Source organism: Centrocercus urophasianus, unplaced genomic scaffold (assembly GCF_019232065.1).
Source record: "Centrocercus urophasianus isolate 14NV4802_14NV808 unplaced genomic scaffold, USGS_Curo_1.0 seq_1, whole genome shotgun sequence".
NCBI classification, from domain to species: Eukaryota; Metazoa; Chordata; class Aves; order Galliformes; family Phasianidae; genus Centrocercus; species Centrocercus urophasianus.
This window is the reverse complement of record NW_024884141.1, coordinates 3,521,646-3,548,544: the sequence shown is the minus strand read 5'-3', so window position 1 is coordinate 3,548,544 and position 26,899 is coordinate 3,521,646. Positions and strand designations below refer to the sequence as shown.

The 26,899-nt window shown below is 40.4% G+C and overlaps 1 pseudogene; it reads left to right on the top strand.

Moving 5' to 3' along the window:
- Nucleotides 1-26,899, top strand: part of LOC122166908 — a 61,355-nt pseudogene that overhangs the window by 986 nt on the left and 33,470 nt on the right.

Here is a 26,899-nt window from a genome sequence, read left to right as displayed (position 1 = left end):
CGGAGAAGAACTACATTTCCCCAGGAGGCTTTGCGGTCAGCAAGGGGATATAACTCCAAGCAAGGTCACCTGAGCTTCTTCTTCACCTGCTCTTCGCTGCCTGCGCTTCGCCATCTGCACTTCGCCGTCTGTACTTCAGTCACTCAACTGGACTGCACTTCTCACCCTAGCATTGTGGTGAGGTCTATACAATTCAAACAGACTCTCTCTCTCTCTCTCTCATTGTATTTTACTAATACTATATTTAGTAAAATCATTTGTTCCACCTCAGATCAGTGCTGTTGTTTTCAAGTATTTTGGGGTCCCCTGCTTCCCCTTTCCCAGAGGCGCGGATCCGCAGATTCCTCTGCCCTGCTGGTCACGGAACTGGGCTGGACCAGCCCATAAACCGTTGACAATACCCATCAGCCACAGGCCAAACTTATTGGTTGGTTTTACTGCAGGAGGAAATTAACTGAAGAAGAGTTTGACATTTAAACCGCTCCTCAATTAAAATGGGAACAGGACTGCCACTCTGTGCCCCTCTCTTGTATTTGTTGTTCTGTGGTTGTCCCAGAACTTTGTCTCTGACAGCCTATACACAGCTCCTGGCTCACTGTTCCCAGTTGTCAGGGTTGTGCTCTGTGTATTGGCCTGTGTAAAAGAATGGCATTCCACTGGCTAATAACAGAGCTTTTTCCAATCTCAGTCCCACCTTTGAAAGGTTTCTGCTTTTGTTATTTATTTTTTCCTTTTGCTGGGGTTTTTAAGTGGCACATGTTGCTTTCTCCCTTTTTATTTCTGAAGCAGCATGAAACTGAAATTTAGAAATCTAAAAAAATCTTCTGAGCTGCTCTTGACTTAAAGGCTCATGTGGACAACAGAAATGAAAGGATAAGGAATACGACAACAAACTTAAACAGTATCTACTGCATAGCAGCTGTGTAATTTCATGGTTTCACTCACCTGTTCGATTCTCTTCCCCCTACAGACCTGCAGAGTCCAGCACACCTCATTAGTATTTATATTCTATTGAGTGCTTCATTAGCCTTAGGATTGTATTAATGGCAGCTAGTGGAAAATAATCCAGAAAGGGAAGCTTGGGAATGGAGACTACTTAGAAAGTGAATAATCAAATAAATACATAATTTCACTGAAAAGACTAGAGGAAAAATTGACCTGAATGTTATTCCCAATCAATGTAATATATTGAAACTAACAGGAGTATCTTTGTTCACGTTGCCCTTGCTGCTTTGCTGATGGAGTGATGGTCACACCCCTGGCACCTTTTAGTTTTGTAACCAGAGAGGATGTTACACCTTTACCCCATTCACTGACAGAACTAAGGACAGGCCTTTATGCTTTCCCTTGGCAGGTGTCCACTCTTACAGGTGTGTCTGTGTACAGCCACGCTTCAGCCATACGGAGAGCACAAATGTTTTCCTTTCCATTGGTGGACTGGGAGAATCGGCACAGGGATGTCCAGACTGACCGCCCTGTGTGGTGCTGTGCGTGCCCACGTGTTTATTACATTGCAGTACTGCAGTATCCCACTGCCGGACACAGACTCTGTAACGAGAAAAGCTCACTCCCATTTGTCTGGTGCTGTAGCTACCTGTGTTTTCAGAGCCAAATCTGATGTATCAGTCCCTGCTGCCAGAAAGAAAGGAGGGAAGACAGTTTGAGAGCACTGAAGTGAGGCTTTGAAGCCTGCAAGACTTTTCATCTGTGATCTGCTGTGAGGCTGGGAGGCTTTTCATCTCTCTGAGTTAGTTTTTCCCTTCCTCCTTCAGTCCCTCTCTAGAAGGCCTTTGGGAACCAGGACTGCCTCTCTTGGTATGTTTGTATCTTTTTAAAAATGTATATATATGTGGGTTACTCTGAAAGTAATGCCTCCAACTTCTCCCCATGGAAATGACAACTGATACTAATAACACAATAATACTATTTGATAGAGCAAATTCTCAGCTATAAAATAGTGCTTCCACTACCATTAACTATGAATTTTCACCATGAAAAGCGATAAAGAAGAGCTTGTGTGCCAAGCATGTGTATGTATATACATGTATGTATATGTGTGTATCTATATACATACACATATATAACGTGAGCCTTATCTTGGGTAGAATTTTATGGTCTTCAAATTCTCATAATGACAAATAATGTCAAGAGTTACAGTGTGCAAACAAATAGCTTCTGCAATGACCTGCTGTTACCCATTAGAGGCCATGTTTGTTTGAACATGAAATTTTCTATTGGTGTTATAATACCTTGTGAGATGTATTCATACACTGATAGTTCTTTTTCTTTCCCTTTGGGAGGCCCAGCTAATTTCCAGTCTGCATGGACTTCACAGACTGGCACTCAGAAGCTTTTTGCCTTTTTTTAGTTCACATTTACCAGTGATGCATGGCCTATCAGGCTACTGTAAAGAAGTGTCTGGGAGCTGCACAGGCAGTTTTTTGAGGAGCATTCCTCATGTCAGAGGTATTGACATGAAATGGTGTGTGTTTCAGCATTTAATTGCTGGCTTAATACAATTTCAGTGCTCACCAGTCCACAGTTCTGTGATTACTTTGACTTGGAGTGTGTGCAGGAAAATGGGAACATCAGCACCCCTGTGCCATTAATCGCTGGGAGCTGCTGCACTCAGAGCAGAAAGAAGATACATGAGACCACTTTATTTTCTCATCATGTCATACACTGCAGTGACAAGAAATCATGCATTGTATGTTTATGGGAGATGCTACAAAAGCAGTGAGGGTCCTGATCTGTGCATTACTCTACTGATCTTCCTGACGCAGGGAATGGGTGGGATAGACGAGTGGACAGTGAAGTGGGTTGAAAACTGGCTGACTGGCAGAGCGCAGAGGGTCGTCGTTGGCGGTGCAGAGTCTGGCTGGAGACCTGTAACCAGTGGTGTCCCCCAGGGGTCTGTGCTGGGTCTGGTCTTGTTCAACATCTTCATCAATGACTTTGATGAGGGGATAGTGGCCACCCTCAGCAAATTTGCTGATGATACGAAGCTGGGAGGATTGGCTGACACGCCTGAAGGCTGTGCTGCCATTCAGCGAGACCTGGATAGGCTGGAGAGCTGGGCAGAAAAAAACCGGATGAGGTTTAACAAAAGCAAGTGTAGAGTCTTGCATCTGGGGAGGAATAATTGCATGCACCAGTACAGGTTGGGGGATGAGCTGCTGGAGGGGAGCTCTGCGGAGAGGGACTTGGGTGTCCAGGTGGACGACAGGTTGGCCATGAGCCAGCAGTGTGCCCTTGTGGCCAAGAGGGCCAATGGCATCCTGGGATGCATTAAAAAGAGTGTGGCCAGCAGGTCGAGGGAGGTGATCCTCCCCCTCTACTCTGCCCTGGGAAGGCCTCATCCGGAGTACTGCGTCCAGTTCTGGGCTCCCCAGTACAAAAAAGACAGGGATCTCTTGGAAAGAGTCCAGCGGAGGGCCACAAAGATGGTGAAGGGCCTGGAGCATCTCCCCTATGAAGAAAGGCTGAGTGAACTGGGTCTGTTCTGCCTTGAGAAAAGAAGACTGAAAGGGAACCTGATCCAGGTCTATAAATATCTAAGGTGTGGGGGGCTGAATGGCGAGGCTGAATGTGCGCAAGAACTTCTTTACAGTGAGGTGACGGAGCACTGGAACAGGCTGCCCAGGGAGGTGGTGGAGTCTCCTTCTCTGGAGATATTCAAGACCTGCCTGGATGCCTGCCTGTGCGACCTGGTGTAGGGAACCTGCTTTGGCAGGGGGGTTGGACACGATGATCTCTGGAGGTCCCTTCCAACCCCTACAATTCTGTGATTCTGCGATTCTATGATTCTGTGGGTGGGAAGGGGATGTGTACTTCTCCAGAACTCCTCTGGAGGAGGACTACAAAACCTCTCATCTCTGAGTGAAAGCTTGCTCTTCTCCTTTGAGGATTTAACATTGACTTCCCACTCATGCATGCTTTATGGGAAGGACCCCGATAAATTCTGGGCGATTGCTCCCCCCGCCCAGATGGAATATTCTCCATACAAGTTCAGTTTGACCCTTGACATATTTTTGCAAGTCATACAGAAATAACATTTAAACATATCCTCTGCAAGGCTGCCCTCTGCATAATGCAATCAATACTGGTTAATTAAAGGATGATACTATTGATTCTAATTAAGCAAAATTGCCTACCTCATTCATTTACAGTTCATATGTGTTCCCAGAGACAGGATGATTTAATACTTTTAATACTACTTTCCATATACAGAAGAAACATATTCAAAAAGAACTCATCTGCTGCACTTGGTTCTTAATATGTCCTTTTTTCTCTTGAAGAAAGGGAGATATAATGTGTGGAAACATTATTTAAAAACAATAAATTATGTAAGTGGGCAATCCGAATGTACAAACATAAGGTTTCAGAAAATTGAATTTTTAAACGTGGAATCATTAGATTACTGAAAAAGCTCTGCAGCCATTAATGGCACACTTTAATACAGCTCAGAGCTAGTATTTTTCACTCCAAATAATCTGTCAGGAAATCGTTTCTCTGAGATGTGTGCAAGTGTTGTAGGTTGAGGTGTGCTAAGGAAAAACCTTACAAGCAAATCTATCATTTTGTTTCAAGAGAGGAATCCTGGTGATATTGATACGACCTGCAGTCTAACATAAGGTGTGAAATGATTATTTATGTTCTTTTTTTCTCAATGTGAACTGACATACAGCCAAGGATTAATGACCTTCAGTTATCTGAAAGCTACTATTTTAATTCTCATCAGGCTATAATTTCAAGAGGCAGTTATAAATAGGAATATTTTTTGTGTTAACCTCCAGAACTGGAATGGCCTTATGATGGCTTACTTAATCACATTATTTATGTATGTATTTATTTATTTATTTATTTGGTTGGTTGGGAGGAGGTTATTTTTAAATTTACTTTTTGCCCTAGGAAGACCCACTAGAGAACAGTAAGAATATGATGCAATAGGTTGAAACATATATTATCTGAAGCTCGGTGCATGATTTTGCAGAGGAGACATACTATGTTTCGAAGCACTGGGAGAGTAGTGGATTTGGAAGACATTAAGTACAGAGCACTTATGAGAAAAATTTAAAATGAAATAAAAATAAGCAAAAGCAATGAAAAGCTTGCTGACATTTAATGAAAGCACTGAGGTTTGTCAGTGTTAGCTGGTGTGCGTGATTTATTTCTGCATTAGACCTGATCTGATTTATTTTCCTAGTAACACCAGCAGATAGGCTTATAAGAACTGCTGTGTTATCGTCTACATGGAAAATTTCAGCAAAGCAAATGTGGGAATTCCCAACAGGACTTTACTGATACATAATTTGGAGCAACGCAGTTACAGAGGGAGGGCTTATTGTGACAAATAGTAAAGCATAGATGGTTTAGGCAGATACCTGGTGTTGTGAGCACTTGCCAGAAATACTGTTGCTGTGCCATAGGAGATGGCATACACCGACCTATATGAGTCTGTCTGACTTACTGGCTATTTGAAACAAGTTTTGATCTCACAGCTAGTTATGTTTAGGGAGATGCTTGTAGCCACATAGCAGCCAATGAACTTCCCACCTTTCCACCAATTTGTTTCTGTGTGACAGATGGCAGCAGAGGGGCAGTCTGTGAAAACAGAGTGACATGGAAGCATGTATGAAGCAAAGGTGTGGAACTGAATATTTCCATGTAGAAAAAATGGTACTCGTTGGCATTCTTTGATGCTTGATGAACGTTTATGGAGATCAAGCAGTGGATGTGAGCACAGTGAGGTGGTGGGTGGTGCGTCTCAGCAGTGGTGGCAATGGCAGTGGGTCACCTCCACTGCTCCTGATTTTTTTGAGTGTGGCATGCAGACTCTTGTTCCTCACTGAAATGTATGTGAAAATGTATAGCTAACAGAGGTGATTATGTTGAAATGCAGTGTTTTGTAGCTGAGAATTTGCTCTGCTATGCTCTTTGTACCTCTTGTAGTTTCCATGGAGTAAAACAGGAGGCATTACTTTTGGAACTACCTATGAGAAGAAAAACAGAGCAAAGAAAAGCTATTATAATACAGTCATTATAGTCCAATTCCTTCTTTGTTGCAGAAATACATCAGATGTTGTGCAGTTTCTCCTCAACCCCTAAACCTCCAAGAATGATTTTGGAAAATATCTAAAAGGTGCTTGAGGCTCTCCATTCAGTAGCCTAAGCCTAATTGAAAACTGATTAATCTATTTGTATGTTTGCTTCTGTTCTTTGGAAAGTTGAATAAATAGATGCAAAAGAAAAGGTTATGAATGATTAAGGCTCTCTGGGTCCTCATCCTGAAAAAGATCATAGAATCAGTGGAGATCATCAAGTCCAAACTCTTGCTAAAGCAGATTCCTTACAGCAGGATGCACAGGAAAGCATCCAGAGAAGGAGATTCCACAACCATTCTGGTCAGTCTGTAGTAGTTCTTTGTAACAGGATACTTTTCTCTATTAACATCAGCTCTAATATCTGGAAGGTCGTTGAGGGACCGCTTGCTGAGCAGGACTGATGTTTGTCATCTGCACTGAGTTCAGTAGAAAAACTAAGCCAGAGCTGATTCAGCAGCTCAGAACAGCCACAGGCACACGACTTAACTCTCCTAGTTAATGGTTAGATTTTTGTCTAACCATTAATCAAGAGGGACCAATCTTCAAGTACTGCTACCACTCCTTGATCACAGCACTGGTCTGGGTGTGTGGATGCTGCCCATGGATGTCATTGGTCGCTGAAACAGAGTCACAGAATCATTATGGTTGGAAAAATCTTCTAAGATAACCTAGCCTAACCATCAGTCCACTGCCACCGTGCCCACTAACCATGTCCTTCAGTGCCACATCTCCATGTTTCTTGAACACCTCCAGGGATGGTGACTCCTCTACCTCCCTTGGCAGCCCCCTCCCTGGACAGCTGCTTCAAGCTGTGTACTTGCCCTGGTCATTTTTTTAACAAAGAAACAGCCAGAGTCACCAACATCTTGCCTTTCTGTCACTTAGTTAAATCAGGCAGAAAAATATTGCTTCTGTTTTCTGCAGTGCCTTGGGTAGGTCCAAAGCATAACAGATAAAGGGAAGCCACTGGAGAGATGAAAAACGGGGATCAAGATAAGAAGTAAGGTACCTTGCTGTGTTGCATCATGTATCTCTGCAAGTTTCTGCTCACATATAGTCAAATCCTATCCACAGAAGCAGATAACCGAGATGAGCCCTCACAGAGCTACAGACCAACAGAGAAATTAAGCTGCTTGGTACATGAACAGAGATACAATCCTCGTACAGAGTGCAAACATTGGTTTGGAGGAGACAGTAATGGGAAGTAAGCTCAAAGCCATTTGGCTGATGGAGACATTTTGCAGCATACTGTGTTCCTTATCTCCAATTCCGCCTGTTCTTTGTTTGCTGCCCTTGTGTCTGCTGCGTGCTGCAGCCAGCTATCTGATTACAGTGATGAAGAGAGCTGCGTGGCACTGAATTTCAGTTGTGCATTGATCTTGCCGGGAATTAGTAAAAAAAATCAATGTGAGCCTCTTGGTCACCAGCCAAAAAAATAGGACGCGAGTAGCTCAGAGTTGCTGTATGATGGGTCAGCTTAACAGGTGCTCTGGATAACTGACATGACAGAACATAATAGTTATTGTGGAGAGGCAGTTATGATATTGACAGGAACACAGCGGCATCGTGGAAAAAAAAGACAGCAGCAGCAGATTGAGACATCTATGGTGATGCCAGAGCCAAGTGATTTTTTAACTCTTTCCCAGTGAGGGCCACTGCGTCTTTGCCACTGGAAGGCTGCTCTGTAGAGTGAACAGATAGCTGATATGTTGTATTGATAACCTGCACCAGATGCTTACGTGTAAAAGACTGAGACAATTAAAGGATAGTTTGGGTAGATGTAACAAAATCCTCAGTGGTAAGAGAATAATAAACAAAGCACCTGAGCTGAGAAAGAGCTTGTTATATTTACCATTTTGAGAAAATGTAGAACTCATTATTAATTTGCAGCTTCAATGTATCACATAACTCTGCAGTTTATAGGTGGGCTTACATGCTTGGCTTGTCCTGGCTTGCATACAGAAGAACAGAAAAAATTGCAAGAGCAATTGTATCATTGATTCTCCGGAAAGAACAGATAATGTGAATGCCTAAAGCTTCATCAGAGACTGAAAGAATCAGTCCCCAGACTTCCTTTCTTGCACAACTGAGGGAAGAGCTATGATTGCATTTTGCTCATTCCACCATGGTTTCACTCTGCCTGTAGTGTACAGGGCAGAACTGGGTCTTCTTTCATGGAGCTCTGAAGTGCATCTACTCTTGGTCACTGGCACACTAATCACATGGAGGACTTCGTATCTTCAGTGACAGATTTTTCTTTGTAACAAGCTAAATGGGTGACCTATGAATAAATCTCTTTGCTTTCCATCTCCTCCAAGGCTGGCTGAGCTGTTTATTCCTCAGCTTTCTCAGCCCTTTCCCAGTTTGTGGGTACTGGATGTCTCCTCGCCTGTCCCTGTTCCATGCCTCACCTGGAATCCCAGATGCTTCCCCTGGCTCAGCATCCTCAGATGCTCTTTGGAAAGGTGCATCCTTGTCCTGTTTTCTCCCTAAAGGCCTGCTGATATCCCAGGATGAAGCAGCAAGGAAAGTCGGTGCCTAGAATACAGAGAGCAAGAAAATTTGCAAGCCATCAAAACACACCTACCTCATCTCCTGTATACGTTTGTGCAACTTACAGACAACACAACAGACATTCTATCTTATCCATATGGACTGGATATAGTTACTTAGAGGAAAATGTACAGAAGTATGTATTTGTATTTATGAAGTATCTCATTTGCTATACTGTCTCCACATGTACTAGTGCCTTAAGTAGCAAAACTGCCTGGGAGTCTGTAGAATTCATCTACACTATGAAGCTGATGAGTGCTGTATATGTATATCTCAGTGTGCCTCCTCCTTTCAGGAATAAGATGTAGGTGTGCACCACATCTCTCCTCTATGGTTTCCCTTAGGAATCATTAACTTCTAGTGAACTGGAATGGAATCCCACATTTTAAGAGATATTTTTTTTATTTTTTTTTTTCAGATAATAGAAGTCAAGCTCTGAACTATGATTGATTTTCTTTTTTTTTTTTTTTTTAAAGCAGGAACCTTTGTGTTATTATTGAAATACACTGACCAAATTGATCTGTTGTGTAGCTCCCCTGATTTCAACAGAATTGCAGCAGGAAGAAAACTGTCCTATTTTGTCCAGCCAAGTGTTGAATTCCATCCTGTCATGGTCTTTTTAGTTTGCATCAGAGTGATTTTCTCAGCAGTAGACAGGAAATTATTTGCTCGACTTTTCCAGAAACCTCTCTGAATTCCAGTAACAGCTGATGACCTGACTTAACATTTCCAGTCATGTTCCGTGTTGGCAATTCCAAAGGTTGTGAAAAAAAAAAAAATTAGGAAAGCAAACAAACAGAAACTTTCATTGTTGTTGTTGTTGTTGTTGTTCTGTTTTGCATGTGATTCTGAGTGAGATTTAAGCTTATATTTCAAATGGTTCATTTGAGTTGCTTTATGCTCCAGGTTAAGGCACCAATATATCACAGAACTTTATCTCATTCCCATGCTCACATTTCTCTTATATTTTCGTTCACTCAGATCTATTCTCATTTCCCAGCTCCATTTTTTGGGAGATGAAGGAGTGTGGTAGCAGTAATAGGAAGGGCTCATTGACTGACCCACGATTTCTACTGAATTTCAGGGAGATGGATTAGGCAGCTGCATGTGCTGGGACATGGCTATTGGCTATGGTGATGATTGGTTGATGGTTGGACTAGATGATCTTAGAGATCTTTTCCAGCCTTAACTATTGCATTATTCTATGTCTTTGTTTTACACTTTTCAACCACTAGATGTCTCTGACGCTGCAGAAAATTTTAGAAAAAAAAAAAAAAAAAGCAAAGAGGCATTTGTGGCTTGGCTAACAAGAGAACCAACCTTGGAAGTCAACCTTTGTGGAAGCTACCTTTTTGCATTCGGACTTCACTGTTGTTTTCTTCAACAAATATTTCAGAAGGCAGAATCTCACCTTTATTGCATGATAGCCACGTGTCCTTTTCCTCTTATTAAGAAAAACAAAAATTTAATGTACCAAGTTGTCATCTCCTCCCTCTCTAATAAATTTCCATCTGGTAAACAGATCTCTCACCTGTTATATACTTCTGCTTTTCAAAGGATGTTTGACTTTAGCAAGGGATTTGAAGAGCCTGAAAAAAATGCAGAGGACTTAGGAAGAGTAGATTTGTTGCTCATAAATCAGCTCGGAATACAGCAACCTCAGGGCAAATTCAGAGGACGCAGTCTTCAAGAGCAGTAGGATCAGTAACAGCTGTGGAATTACAGGTTTAATAGTATTTTCTTGGTCTCTTCTTCTTTTTTTCCCTTTTAATATTTAGAAAAACTCCACTGACATATCATTTGCATGCAAATGTAAAAACAAACAAACAAACAACAAAAAAGAAAAACACTGAAATTTTAAAGCCATTGACATAAGAAGAAATTCTTTTTCTGCCCAAATCCCATTGCATCTCATTGAGGTTATTATGAGGAGAAATCTTAAGCTTAAAGGGCTTCTAAAGATGAAGTTATTTGGAAAGTTTTCCAGTTTTGTCTTTCTGTCTACAATTTCCCTTAGCTCATTAACCTTACAGTTTTGAATATCCTTACTTCAATCAATGGATAGTAGGCATGCACCTGACATCTTATATGACACCTTCCTAACTAGCACTTGTGTTGCATTTCAGTACCCATAGTTGTGTATGTGTTCCAGCAGTATTTCCAAAGCACTGATCAAAATTGTATAACCCAAGATGGTTATTCACTTAAATCTCAACTAGACTCAACAGTGACCTTCCAGACTGATGTCAGCAATTCTTCCTGACTTCTTATGTAAATCACTGTGTGTGATTCTGTCTCTCATAGAAGTGCATATTCCTTCTTTGTTACAGGTGATGTTTATATTGATACACTCGATTACTCAATATAATTAATATACTTTTAAGCTTTTACTGAGCATTTTGCAAAATCCTTCCATTTAAGTTCAGCATTTTGCACTTTGTTTCTTGCTTGGGTGTCCTCTTCTGTTTTCTCAGCCGCAGCATGGCTCTTGAAACCAACATTCCTTTTCTTTTATTATTTGGTGTTCAAATGCCTGTGCTATGTGTTTCTTCTTGTGTTTATATATAAACTGAGTGTAATGGAGATTCTCTTCACAGAGCTACTTGGAATAATTTCCTGCCATTCTGATCTGGATATACCTATGCCTTTATATTTCATGCTGAATCACATCTTGGAAAGTGAATTTTTGGATTTCTGAAAGCGAATGTAAAAACTTCTCTCTATGGGTTTTGGTGGAAATTATAGGATAAACAGATATTCCCGGCATTGAAATGAGGGAATACTGTAGGAACTGTGGACAGGCTGTAAGCAGAATAGATGACTTGTTTCTATGATTGTCTACATCTCCTTGAAATAAAGCCAGTACTGACATTGACTTGAGTTAGTTGCCCACATACAGGTGTATAATTAGACTAGGTAGAAAGATTTGAAGGTATGATTCAGGACCTGTTCAAGACCTCTGTCTTTTTGGAACAGCAGCTGGCATATAAGCAGGATGTTTGAGCACATCTCGAGTAATACTATAGTGTGTGGGAAACTGCATCCAGCCAGACCGAAATTTAGCACTGCAGAGGAGGTTGACCTCACCCAGATTTAGCCATCTAAAGCCTTTTGACCAGAATACAAAATCACAGAAGAGGACAAAGAAAAGGCAGAGAGCAGTACTCTGCTGCTGATGACTTGCCTACCACACCTCCCAAGACAGCTGCCATGTAATGATGTTAATCCTTATCATCATTTGATAATGTTTTTTCTCCTCATTTGGAAATAGTTTTAATCAACAGATGAGCATAAAATATGACCTTTCAGAGAATTGGAGAAACTTCTTCAAGTTGAATCTTGTTCTGGTTTGCAAACAAGTTCTTAAACAAACATGTAAGTATTGTTTCCTTTTTTTGTTTTGTTTTGTTTTCTTTTGTTTTCTTCTGATTAATATCAAGAATGAGATCAGATTTCTTGTCTTTTAATTTAAGAAAGTGCAATGAGCAAGAAAAGCAGCATGTCTCAGAAGAAGCAGATGCAATGGATCCAATCCCATGAACACAATTTTCTAAACATCTGCTATGATAGTAAAGTACTAAAACCAAAAGACCACGACATTAATGGCTCAGCACAGACAAGAACAGTGATTAGAATCTATATTAAGATTGTGCCAAACACTCTTTCACAAAACAAGATTCAGTCACTGCAACAGACCTAAGGCAGGTGGTACTTCTTCACTAAAAATCTGTGATAAAAGCTGAAGCAGGGCATAAAATTGGCCTTGTGTCTTGGCTTTATATGGCATACCTTGTGAAGAAATGAATTTTAATTATACTTCTGTAGAGGAGGTGCTGATGAGCTTGTAAGGAAGAAACTACATGACATGGAAATACCTGCATTTCAGCATTCAGACACTCCCATGGAGTGTGGGGGAGTTACATCCAGCCCCATGGCCTGCACTAAGTTCCTTGGGGGGGTTGTATGAGAAGTTATTTCTCTATGACTCTTCACCAGTTTAGATAAGTTTATTTTGTGACCCAAAGGCACATGTGCTTCATCCAAGTGATGTGATACCAATTCCTGGTTGCACTGCCTGGCAAGAGGTCACCTGAAGTGACAGGGAAATTTCCCTTCTGTGCATTTTCCCCTATATTCTGTGTAGGGTTTGGCAAATCCCCTGTCTGTGGCATGCGTTCAGATAAAGAACTGAATTCCTCAATCAAAACTGTCAGACAGGCAGGACAGCAGCTTTGTTCTGTTGTTAATTATGTGCAAGGCTACTTTCCCATGGCTATCTCTGGTGTCTGTATATGTTTCTGGTTAGTTATGAAGACCTCTTTAATGACCATTTGTCCGTAATAGATTATAACAAAGGAAGAACAACACCACAGGGAGATAAAAGACACAGGAAAGACTGTGCTGGGATTACATTAAGTGGGTCTAGGTTGCAAATGGATATGAAGCAAATGGAGGGAGAGACTGGTGACTGCAGAATGGATTATTATCCTCTTGATTTTAATAAAAAGCAGTAACCTTCTTGTATTTTTTGACCATGTAATGTAATACTCCCTTTATACACTCTTTACACAACGGTAGAAATACTGCCATTCTTCATTAATCTCAGTACAGATTTGGGAGTAATTTCTGTCTGCTGATTTCACTGGATGATTTTATAGGGGTTCATTTGACCAGATGTACACACATACATCTGGTGTAGTTGTCTTGGCTTGCTTTGCTCTCACTGCAGAGTAACTGGAAGTGATTGAATGTGATTCACTTTGTCCTAAAACCAGTCAGATGAATCATAGGTAACCGGGCTCTGTTTCTTCCCAGGGCAGACAAAAGAAATTTGAGATGACTAGCTCACATGTTCATGGCTGTCCTACTATCAGACAGGTGAGCGAGAGAATTAAACTTTTAATCAGTCAGGATGAGGCCTTAAGTAGCAATTTGTCTCTTAAAAACTATGCCAGTGCATCTTTAGTGCAGTTGATGGACAGGAATTGATTTGTCCCTTGGAAGAGCAAGTACTGGTGATTTAGAGATTGCAGAATCACAAAATCACAGAATTACAGAAACACCAAGGTTGGAAAAGACCTACAAGATCATCCAGTCCAACCATCCACCCATCACCAATAGTTCTCACTACACCATGTCCCTCAACACAAAATCCAAACGTTCCTTGAACACCTCCAGGGTCGGTGACTCCACCACCTCCCTGGGCAGCCCATTCCAGTGCCTGACCACTCTTTCAGAAAAGTAGTATTTCCGAACGTCCAGCCTAAATCTCTCCTGGTGCATTCCCTCTAGTCCTATCACCAGTTACACAAGAGAAGAGGCCGACCCCCAGCTCACTACAACCTCCCTTCAGGCAGTTATAGAGAGCAATGAGGTCTCCCCTGAGCCTCCTCTTCTCCAGACTGAACAATCCCAGCTCTTTCAGCCACTCCTCATAAGGCTTGTGCTCCAGACCCCTCACCAGCTTTGTTACCCTTCTTTCAATGAGATTATCTTTCTTATCTGTGAAAATGGCAATATCTCATTTTCCAAAAAGGAAAGATAAATAATGAAGTAATATTTATAAATTAAAACCAAATATAAATGACTTAATATTAGCATATAATAATTACATTTATTATAGTGTGTTTTCCCTGTTTTATTCTGTGCACAGAGCTTAATGATGCATCTTCCCTTCTCCATGTTGGCTCGGATGCCTACTTGTACATCTTTGCCAGCTCAATTTTGTAGTTAAAAGTGACTTTGACAGAAAATCCATAGTACAAAGAATTTTTTGTTATTATCCTAGTACATTCCACAAAAAACTAGCAAACAGCAAAGAAAATCCCAAAGTTTACATATAAAATTCACAATAAAATACATAATTTTCATTATTTCCTATGAGGAAGACTTCCTTTTCTTTCTCCTCAAAATACAGAGCGCTGCAGTAAAGGCAACATTTGCCTCATGTAACATAAATTCCCTTTTGCATCTAAAATTCCCAAACGTTTGTACAAATATCTCCTCATCAGCGTTCATTTCTATGTCTTAAAGAAACCAAATGTTCTTCAGGACCTTGTCTTGCTTTGTCCTGCCTTCTCCAAAATGACTGTCAAGCTGTAATGCTGCACAGCAAAGGATTTGATGTCGGGACCAAGCACAAGCAGGCAGAGGAAGGAAAGTGCAGAAAGATAACACCGAAGAATGTGACCAGAACTTATTCAACATTGTTTTCAGAATAATATTCTTCACTCCAAGTGACTAAACTGCCAGAAGATAAAATTTGCTGCAAGAGCTGGAGACAGTAGCTTCAGGGAAACTGGACAGGTAAACATTTGAACATTTGTACCAGGAAATGTGTACCTTGCTATAGGAATGCTGTGAATTTGGATTATTATTATAATTATTATTTTTAATAAGGAAGGTTTACAAGAATGTATTTCATGATAATATTTCCAAACACAAACATGGTTTTTTTTTTGTGGTTTTTTTTTTTTTTTTTTTTTTTTTTGTTTTGTTTTTGTTTTGTTCTTGTTTGTTTGTTTTTGGAGGTGTTTTCTTAGAAGAACACATTCATATGGTACTAAATTGTTAGATTTAGAAAAATAATTTCCCTTTATTTAGGAGCATATTGCTGACTATCTGTCTGCAATTAGATGTGAAGTTGAAGAAATGCTGGCAGTTTCTGAACCTATTTGTGTCCCAAGGCATCCCTGAAATCATTGGATCAGGACATGAGTGAATGTCTACTAAGTCAGAAGAAAAAAAAGTGTTATTTAATAAGGCCCTGGTGTGTCCAGGAGATGTCTTCAGGGGAAAATTTCCCTTCACAGTACTCAACTGCTCTGGCTTGTTTTGATTAGCTCACAAATCCTAATTTCAGTTTGGCTTCAGAAAAACCAGCCTACATTTAGTCATCGTTTCTTTCAACAGTCTTATATATCATACTACGGTAACATCCCCAAACAGCTTTTAGTCTTCAGTCAAAACCTTCTTGGGTTTGATTAGCCTGCTGGTTAAATGATAACAAAGACTGATCCCAAAGACAGCTTTGGAAGAATGAACACAAATGCCTATTTTTTTCTCTGTCCTCAGGAGATTGTAAGCAACCTCAGTGCTTTCCCATGAAATGAGCCTGATAGCTTTTGAGATCAAGACTCTAAATATTTTTAAAATTAATGCTAACATTTTCTCTAGTGGCCTGATGAATACCCTTAAAAATTAAGCACAAGTGAGACTGAAAGAAGCCATAATAGGAGACTGGGTTCACCCATAGTGTTGCACTTCAGACAACCGATTTCCAGGTGCATTGCTTTATAACTGAGTGACTGCTGAGAACACAATTGCTGACAAATTTCTGCTTCTTTCCGTCTGTAACACAGTCAGTAATGAATAATTGCACAAAACGGCAAGCATTGCATAGGAGTGTAAGCTACTGGGAGTGTTAAAGTAACCTTGTAGCTCTGATTAACAGGCTTCCAGATGCTAGATTAATGAGAGGATCTGAAAAGTTTGCATCAGCATAAGCTCCACTCTGGCTGAAAGTAGTTAGCTTTGTTGCTTGCACATTGCAGTAAAGGATGAGTGGAGCTGCAGCATGTGGAAAGGCATTCTGCAAAAAAATCCCCATGTAATATCTAGATACTGAACTGTGCTTTTTTCCCCCAAGCAACAAAGCCTCTCCAGGCTGAGATAATTCCCCTTCTGCTGCTCATTTTAGTCTCAGAAGTGTAATGTGTTGTCCTATTTGTATAGCTGTTTCATTTACAGCTGCATTGTTGAGTAGACTAATCTCAATAAAACAAGAAACTGAGCCAAAGATCATAGATTCTGTTTAATAGTAGCAAGGCTGTGAACCCCATCCTTCATGTCTGAAAACACCTCAGTAAAGAAAAATGATATCTTAAATGTAGACACATTGGAAAGATGCAGGAGAAGAAGTTGCTAGACAAGAATGACGAGCGGTGATGACTGTGTAGGGTTGCATAAAAATTGATTTTCTCCTTTTCACTTCAACATGACATAGCAAGGCTCTTACCTCACCATATGCTAATTTTTAACCTCTTTTTGTGCAGTGGTCTAGTGCATTTTTATACTTATAGTTCAATGACTGAATAGTGCAAGACAGACTATGGCAGTGAAATAGAGGGGCATAAGCTTGGTTCTAGATGCCATGCCTCCAATGCAATGTATGCAGTGCCCAGCAAACAAGACTCTGATCATCCATCTGTTTTCCTCTCAGCAGTGCGTACATGGTGGTGTGAAAGGGCATTTCATGGGCATCCACCTTCCTTCTGAAATCTGCTCTGTCTCTGGCCAGGTGTTTGTAGGTTTGTTAGATGAAATTCGGTGTTTCTAATTGTGCTGAGGTGCATTTACTTTTCTGCATAGGGAGCTTGGTTGTCAGCTCACATTACATATGTAGCAACACCTACAAACTTGTTTTATCTTGAGCAGCCAACCTAATCCTTCGCAGAAAAGAAAGATTTAACAAAAAATTTAAAAAAAAAAAAAAAAAAAAAAAGTACTGATACCATAGCAATTTATTACCTGTTCAAAAAGTAGATGTAGTTGCAAGCAGATAGCAGACTGATGTTTCTCGGCCAATTCTGTTTGGACTGATTAATGTTTGGCTGCCATTATTCACAATTTCTATGCCAAATAGGATTACGACCCGTTACTGCTTGTATGTTACCCTACAAAATCCATTCCCTAACCAAGCTGTGCAGCTGCATTGTCGGTGCTGCTGTGTCTGCAAAGCTCAAGACAAGCAGACTGTGCTCTTTTTTTTCCTGCAGGATGAAAGAAAAGAACATTACTGATAGTGTGTGACTAGTCTGGAGATTGAAGTGTGCTTTGACCATGCTGAGGTCAAAGATACTTCAAATTCAAAGTCAATAGTAAGTATTCCTCCTCTTTCCTAAAGGGGAGTACATAAACAGCAACAAGACATCTCACCACTTACATGAGCAGCAGAAGAGCCTCACAACAGGTACGAGGCTGTGATTCACATTTACATCAGCTCTGAGCAGCATTGAGCTGCCTTTTCTCCTCTGAGATCCGTGAACATATCTGCTTCTTGTGCCCTTGGGAACACACCGTCTGACGCTTCACTGCAGCTGTGCCTTGCAATGAGTTTGTCCAATCTACCTTTTCCCAAAGAGCTAGTCTCCTTACAAGTGAAAAATGGAAATCATTCCCTGTCTCGACCTGGATCTTAAGATGCAGCGAGCACTCTCCCCTCTGTAGTTAGAGACTCAAACTCCCTAGGCTTTCTGCTGGGATTTGGTTCCCCTCCTGCAGGCCTGTGTCAGCTTTACAGCAGCAGAGTTGCAGCAGGGTCGAAGGAGGAATGAGAAAATGAGTGCTTCCCATAGCTCAGAGGCAGCGCTCGCAGCTGACACCGCTGCTTTGCCATCTGCGCGCTCTGTGCTTGCAGCACTGGCTGCAGCGAAATGATGATCGAAAAGTGGCTCAGTAATATTTTCATTTGGCCGATTTTGTTCCAGAGTATCTGCCTCCAGGGCTCGTTTGTGACTTCATCTGAACAAGTGAAGTCATCTTGGATTCTAATTTTATCTTCTCTCTTTAAATCAGCAGCTGTAAGTGGCACTTTTCAGTCTCGGAAGTACTTTAGCCCTGAAGCGCACAGTAGACCTCTAACAAACAATAATGCAAAGCAGAATTCAGGGGCAGAAGTATCTCATGAAATAGAAAATGCTTTCATATAATAATTGAAGTTACCCTTGTCAGCTTGCATACATCAATTTACCATCTGTGAATTAATCTCTCTGGTCTACAAAGGAACTTCTACATGTAGTTGTCTAAAGCATTTGCTCTACGTCATGCATTATTTGCTCTTTTCATGTCACTTCTGGATAGATTTATTCAAGTACAAATGAAGAGGACATCTCTGAACAGTTCCAGCACTGGAAATGATACAAATGGAGACATGGCTTGAGGGACTTGGGAGGATTCGGCCTTTTATCACAAATTGTTCAGCTATTCCCATTTAATTCTACTGTAAACACTCATTTTTAATGCAAGAAAACAAACAAAATAGGCTACTATAGACAAGAAAACAAACTATTACTCAGTATGGGAAAAACAGGTGATACTATTGACTATCTCTAGAAAGACTCTTGTAACTCCTTCCATCTTCGGGGATCACTCACACTGAGAAATTATTTATTGCTTTCTGTTTTGCTGCCAGACCTTGCAGTGCTCTCATCAGGCCTTGCTGAGCTGGTGGGGGCCACATGGAGAACAGCAGAACAGCCCTGGAGCTGAGTTGTTGGTGCTCTCTGTGCAGGAGCAGGGTGGTTTTGAGGAGTGGCTGCCTCTTTAGCCTCATTCTTAAAAGATAAAACTGAGATCCTGTCAATCTGACAAGATGGAGTGGCCCCTAAGCAAAGAAGGTTTCATTTGGAAATGGTTGAATTGCTGTTACACATCCCACGAGAAGCAAGTTAGCAGTTCAAAGATACTGAGGAGCCTCTGTGCCTGTTAAGTGAAAGCTCTCAAATAATTTTTTGCTGCATTCATATTATCCACAAATTCCAAACATACAGAGAAACAATGGGAATCATTTTTTCTCAGCCGCCTGCAAATAAACCTTGATAGCTGTGTGCAGTTCTAATAAAACCAATTTCCAGGAAAAAAAAAAAAAAAAAAAAAAGAAGAAATGAAGCTTTGTCAATACTAAAATATTTTACTCAGTTGTCTCATTTCTTGCAGATTCAGATAGAAAAAGCGGAAAACCCATTCAGAGATTGCTAAATCACTTTGATCCAAGATGAAGCGTTCTGCTTCAGAGTTCCAATTTAATTCCAAAAGAAGTTGAATCTTTGAGTCTGAAATGAAATATTTTACTTTGGGACTGAATGAGCTTTTTTTTGAATATGGTATCCTGCGTACAAAGAAATGAACTTCAGACAGATAAGAATGTAAATTTAAATATATAAAAATATATAGCAACATTCAGTGATTTGCATAGAACAGAACAATGGACTTCTCTTTGAGAAGAAATTCTTTCCTTTGATGAAGTTATGTGGGTGATGTGATTTCCTCGTCACCTCTGGCTTCTTGGTTCTTGGCTGAAGTTTCCAAAAGCTTTGCTCCCACTGACCTCTGTGACTTAAAGCACAATCATGAAACCTGTTCAGTTTTGCAGTGAAGCTGTCTTAAGTTTTTAATTCTTAAGTCATTTCATCACTCTTAATGGTGCTCCTGTTGGTGAGACTGTGCCACAAACTTGATATTTTTTTTTTACATTCAGCCATTCAAACAGAATTATAGTGATGAAGGACAGTGGAAAGGTGTCAAAGCTACCAATGCTGAATAATTTTAAGAGCCAAGAGGAAATACTAAGAAGTGCATTAAAAGTTATATGTTTAAACCAGGCCTTTTTTTTTTTTTTTTTAAGTAAAACATAACATGTTTTATGTGTTGCTGAGTGTAATTGAGTTGCAGAGTCTGAAACTGCTCCTTGGCACAGCTGTGCATTTGTTAATATGTAGTTGAAATTCTGTTTCCTGTAACTACTGAGTGGCTGGCAGATTGCTGCTAGGTACACTCCTGTAACAACCTTGGAGTGAAGTAACTGCGCATGAAATATGGTAGGGAGGTTGAACAGAAGACAACCTTTTTCCTTTGCTCCTCTATTGAAGTTGAATAATTGTGTAACCAACAATATAAAACTCATGTGCCCTGAGCTAGATATGGAGCAGACAAAGAATCCGATATTCCACTGACCAGTGGAACACTCTGGTCCCTTTTTCTAGAGTTGCATGTTCGATTTACGTAAGACAAAGAACCAACTGAAGGAGCTGTCCATAGAGACAGAAATGCTATCTTGGATTCTGCTCTACTACCCAAATAGAAAAATTCTGTAAGAGGGAAGAAGGAAAGTGGGAATCAGTGAAAGTTAGTCAGCAGGCCAATGGCAGGACTGGGGATAATGCCCATATTTTCTGATTCCAAGGTCAGTGACTTACTCACTGACCCATACCACATTTTTTTCTCCTGATTACCAGACTCTGTGTTAAACTGTCACCAGTCCAGAGCTGAGATAGAAACCTCACTATCTGTGCTTTATATCCATTTATGTAGCTTTAATATCAATGGCTACAGAGATCTACCTGAACTTCCATCTTGTCCTTATCTCTTCCTGGCAGATGTCGTCAGTGAGAAATTCTGAGTTGATGATTACATTATGAAGAGGTTTCATTCTGAGATCCTTGATGTATTATTCAATGACAGATATGTGCCTGAGGTTTATGTATCAGAACATCTGATTTTCTTTTTCACTTCTATGGATGTATTTCAGGTTTCTACAGCCAAAAGCCAAAGAACAATCCCATCCAACCCTATAATCACTTTGAAAGGTTAAATAGTGAATGAGCACATTCTGAATATGGCTAAAACCTATATTAATTTTATATCATTTTAGATGAGGGATGCAGGCATTAATGACTGTGAGTGACATTTCTAGGAGAATTCCTTTCAGTCATAAATCCTAGTCCAAACCTTGCAGAATCTACTCCATACTTTTTAAACGACCCGAGGAAAGAGAAAAGATAATAGCAAGTACAAAGGTTTTTCTTGACAATCTGATTACTCTCATTTCCTAGCTATTCCTCTTCCTGTGTGAGACTTTGATGGAGAAGATGAACAGGCATTTTGTTGGAGAAGGTTGGTCTTTTATTTCCCTGTAGGCACAACAGATTTCTAAAATTTCAAAGTTCATGCCAGAGTTAATACTTGCAAAAGCACTACTAATTGATGCAGATGTCACTGGGGCCTGCAATGGGAATCCATCCAGCAGCAGCTCTGCTTCTGGAGGAGCTGGGAAGGAAATAAAGATCCTCTGAAATGTAATTAATCAAGCCTCAGTGATACATACCTCAGAGATCATTGGATTTGGGAGACAGTTTCCCAAGGGAACCATTTGATGCTATTTGCTCCAGTAGAATATTAAAATGAATGTTCTTGTTGAGTCTACAGTTTTCTGCTTTCTCTTGGATTGCAGATTTTACTACAGCACATACGTAGGTCATATGCACTGAAGAAGCTTAACCTTGAAGTGTAGCAGCCTGTAATCAAAGCACAGCAATGATATGCACATAGTGTCTTCTCCCGTGCAGAAAAACATAGCACGTAGTAAGCAATTATTCAGTTGGAAGAAGACCAAAACACTGAGTCCTTCACAACTCCTCGTGTGAAACTTCACTGCTTCTCTTGTGAAAAGGACACGATTTTATCGTGCATGAAAGGTCACTGTAGGTTTTATGACTTACCTTAGAGTGTCTAGCATCTGACATCTCAGCATGGTGACTCAGTAGAGATTCAGGAGATGTTTTTAATAATAAATCTGTTGCAACTCTTGTGATGCACAGGGGTCGCCCATTTCAAATATTGACTGGAACTGCTTAGTTTGAAGGCTTACTGAAAACAAAACGTATAGGACTATATTGCGACTTTTCCGAATTACATTAATCTCACTTCAGCTTCCTTAAAGCCACATGTCTGTTCTGAGCTACTTGGACTGGTTCATGCTATACTCAAAGGAGAGGGGCAGTTACCTCCACATAGCTATTCATCCTCCAGATTTTCCATGTGTATCCATGTGGATGGACTGAATTTTCCAATAAATACATTTGTCATTTTTTGTTGGCAGTAGTCTGATCACTGATGACTAACATGGGTTATCATTACTGAACTCCTGATGACTATATTCAAATATGTCTTACCCTAAATATTTTATTTTTGGAGCATTCAATGGAATTTTGAATTCTAGTTTCCTTGAAGGCACAAGGCAGAAATTTTGTTTCCACTGTCTGGCTCTTAAAAACTCTTGGGCCTTTTGCTTTCAGTTCACTGCTCTGAAAAACAGTTTCATAATTAATTTATACATACTCAGGTTAGGCACTTGAGATTTGACAGTGATGGCTGAAGTAGAACAATAGAAGTACAGGAAGGAAAGCTAATTCCTATAATATGGTGTTATAATCTGACAATGAACTGCAGAACAGACCAGGATTTTTGGCACAGTTTTCACTGGGACCAGGATTTCCATTTCTAGATGTCTGTATTTCTGACAATATGTCAGATTTGGGAATAAATCAGTAAAAGCTACAACTAAAGGATTCTTAGCTTGGAGCAAGGAAAGGACATGACAGCAGGCTCTACTTTATCTTGCAGCATGGTTACAGTGTTTATGCTGTTTGCACTCATAAACTGCTCACCGCTTCTTTGTTCATAGAAAACAGTGCATCTCCAATGTCAAATAACGTAAGTCCTACACTCACACATGGTTCAGACAACCAACACTGCCTGGAAATTGATTTATTCCTGGACTCTCTTCTGAAATTTTTCTGAAACCAAACCTGATCTCTAAGAACCAGGTCCAGAGTAGCTCAAAGAGATGGTCAACAGACAGACCAGTTTGTTGAGCAGTGCAGAAAGACCAGCAGAATTTCTCTGGTTTGCATACACATTACAGTGGTTGCAGTACCCAGGTGCTGCTGGAGTAGCTCCCTTTGCTATTAAATGCCTTAGACCCAGACAGGATTTCAGGAGAAGGATACAAGTCTACAAGACTCAGGCTGGTGGCAGTGGCACTACTGAGTGGGTTCAATTCAGGAGGGAGCAAAGTGAAGAGCAGTATCAAAGCCATGGATTTTAGAGCAGCAGATTTCAACATCTGTAAAGATCTGCTTGGAAAAATCCCATGCAGCGTGGCCCCAGGCAGAAGATGGGGTCAAAACAGCCTCCTTTGGAAAGTTATGGAGCAAATAATTCTGGCAATCATTTTCAAACCCATAAAGGACAAGGTGATTAAGGATAGTCAGCATGGATTTATAAAGGAAAAATCCTCCTTGACCAACCTTATTTTTTACTATAATGAGGTGCTAGCTTGGTGGACAAGGGAGGAACAGTGTATTTTAGCTTCACTTTAGCAAGACTTTTGGCACTGTCTCCCATTAACACTCAATAATAAGTAAACTGTGATTTAGAGAATTGGACGACTGTATGGATCAACAGTTGGATACAGTGGCTTTTGTTCAGCAACATAAAGTCCATTTCAAGGTACTTTGCTAGTGGTATAGACCAGGTGTCAATACTACCACCAATACTACTTAACAGAGAGTTAAGTAGTATCCCACAAGATTGAGTCATACCTGGAAATTGAGATTTTCTGTTTGCAGTTGGTTCAAAACTAGAAAGAGTATATATTTTTACTGTGAAGGTGGTGGAACAGTGGAACAGGATGTCCAGAGAGGGTATTGAGTCTTCACCAGTGCAGTCAAAACCTCAGTGGATATGGTCCTGGGATAACTGATGCATCTGACCCACCTTGAGCAGTGATTCATGAAAGATGAAGAGAGACAGGAGTCCTTCCAACCTAAATTATTCTGTGATTATTTATTGGTGTATATCAGTGAAAGAGCTGCAACTGTGCCATGTGTTGTATTCTGTGCCCTGTAGTGTATCCTGACATACTTCAAGTGTGCTCTGTGTCCTCAAGCACCTCCATAATCTCCTAAGCATACACAACTCACACCCTTGATTTCATGCCCTAGATATACCAGCCCATCAGATGGTGACGGTGTTCTTTCCTTATTTTGAGAGCCTTCAACTGAAAACCCACTGCAAAATGACAAATTGTATTTAAAACAAAAACAGAACCTGGGCCAGATTCAGTGCTGTGATGCACATCTTCTGTTCACTTGAACTGGCTGCGTGTTACATATTTCTTCTGCACTACTTAGCCTGTTATATGGGGTGCTGATAGTTGTGATTGCAGATACAGACTTATCTCTTCAAATAACACAGTAAACCAAAAGGAGGATATTTCCTCTCCGAGGAACACGGCACACTCATGAGGAAGCTCTTTTCTTTTTTCTTTTTTTTTTTTTTCTCCTGGGGATGTTCCCTGTAAAAAGTTTTGGATTCCTTCTAGAATCTAGAAAGGAAAGTATTTTGGTGTACAATGAACTGATGGTTTTCGTTTTTTCATTTTCAAGATGTTTATGGACCAATTCCAAGGGAGTTAGGAAAAGCAGTTCAAATAGCTACTGTCAGTCAGCAGCTATATTGGAAAACTGAGGGTTTTACAAAGTGGAAAAAAAAAAGTGGTTGAAAACCGCTACTCTACAGACATAAGTGTGAAGCCATTTGCTTTCCATCATGAGGTGTATAAAAGTCTCTTTGTGCTGGGATGGATGCAGTACAGGTGTGTTGTGAAGCATAAGTGATTCTCCAAACAGAGGTCTCACTCTCAGTTTGCTGACAGACCCTTGTAGATCTGGCTGAAAAAAAAGACATTAACCCTCATATGTGAGGACTCAGAGCTCTGTAGCAGTGCAAATTCAGAGGATGTTTGTTTTGGAAATGGGAAAAGGGAGAAAATGGGGAGAAAGATAGATTTATTCTGGTGTCAGATCTCCATCCCTATTCAGGCTGACTTGGAACTACGACCTGCAATTATGCCAGTAGCAGCTCTTGTCCTCTTTCAAGGGTGTTAAAAATTGACACAAAAAATAAATTATATATGAGAGACAAGTGGAGTAGCCCAGGTGTTCTTGGCAAATGATGCCATGAAAATTAAATATAAAATAAAAGCCCTTTTAGGATGATCCGAATGAGCAATTTTTCTTGTTTCATACTGAACCATTTGCCCACCATCACCACCTCACTGCAGATGAGGAAAGAGACATTTTGAGGGCTCTTGAGCTTTATGAATGATCGCAATAAATCAGCACAGAATGATTTAGCACAGGTGTTCCTGTAATTGAGCTGCACAGAAAAATTTCGGAGTTCATTCACTGATTCTCAATGTCACCTTTCCAGTGGGAAGTTCAAGTGAAAAGTCTTCTGACTGGCAAACCAATAAGCAGCCTCAGTGTGGTGAGTACACAAAACTTCAGCACATCCCCTACTTAACACTTTTATAAGCTTATTTCTTAAGTTTACTTATTTTCAACTCAATAAAAAGCATAGCACAGGTGGAATACTTTAAGAAGCCCTAAGTAGTTTGAAAAAGTTAATTCTGGAGCACTTCTGATCCCCACAGAATCATAGAATCACCATCATAGTTTGGAATAGATCTGCAAGATCATCCAGTCCAACTATCCACCTACCATCAATATTTCCCCACTAACTGTGAGAAGAAACTGACCCTTTTGTTTGTGCCCGGTGGCAATTCTCAGCACTTAGTCAAGCATCATTAACATCTTATATGATTTCTAAGACTGAAATTTAAGGTTAGTTTGACAGAGGAAAAAAAAGAAACAAAACGACAACACAGGGAAAATAGGAGAGAGAAAAATGCATCAAGATGCTTGAAAAATGGATGACTCCATCCATCAGAGAGATGGATACATTCTCCTGCAGTGTTTGTTGTATGGGATATTTTTGACTATCAGAGCTGAGCACATGTTATTTTTTCTTCCTCAGATCCTAAAAAAAAAAAAAAAAAAAAAAAAAAAGACCCAAAAGCAATGTCATGAATTAAATCTGGAAATGAAATGGCATATTTGTGTCTGCAGTGCTTGTGAGAAAGCCGGCACGATTTCCACCAGCGTTTCTTTAGCCTCTTTCAATCCTAACATTAAAGTGTGACTGTTCGAACATACTTTCTGTAATTAGAACACATTGTTTCTGTGCCAAGACAGACAGAGGTCTGTGAAAAACATTTCCCCTTAAGAATATTTCTCAGCTCTTTTCAGCCTCAGCTCTTCATATGTCACATTGCCAAAGAGAACTGGAGCTCCCTGTCAGTACATTGGTCCCTTAGTGTTTCATATGCTAGGAATACAATGTTTCTTTGTTGAATTTTCCCCTCCAAGCAATCAGCCTTCTAGGTAAATGAAGCCTCATAGCAGTGAGGCGCATACTGCTATTCCAAAATCACATACTGAAACAGCTGAGCTTGGTAGTTCTTTATTACTGAAAAAAAACCACCCAACCTTGAATCAAAGACTCTGTTACACTGATTGAAGCCCTACAGGCCCTGTCTCCTAGCCACTACCTGTTGTAGTAAAAGACACTTTTACTCCCTTTGACACCTGGTCGGGCGCATCTCATAACATCTTCCCAGTGGCTTTTTGGCATTCAGTGAGTATGTGGTACATCTGAGGCTAAAAAATAAAATCTTGGATTTCTACTCTACTTCCTAATAGCCTGGACCCCATGTGATGTGGGATTTTGCACTTAACCTAGATATCAAAGGAAGACTATATTTAGTTTCCATGGTATGG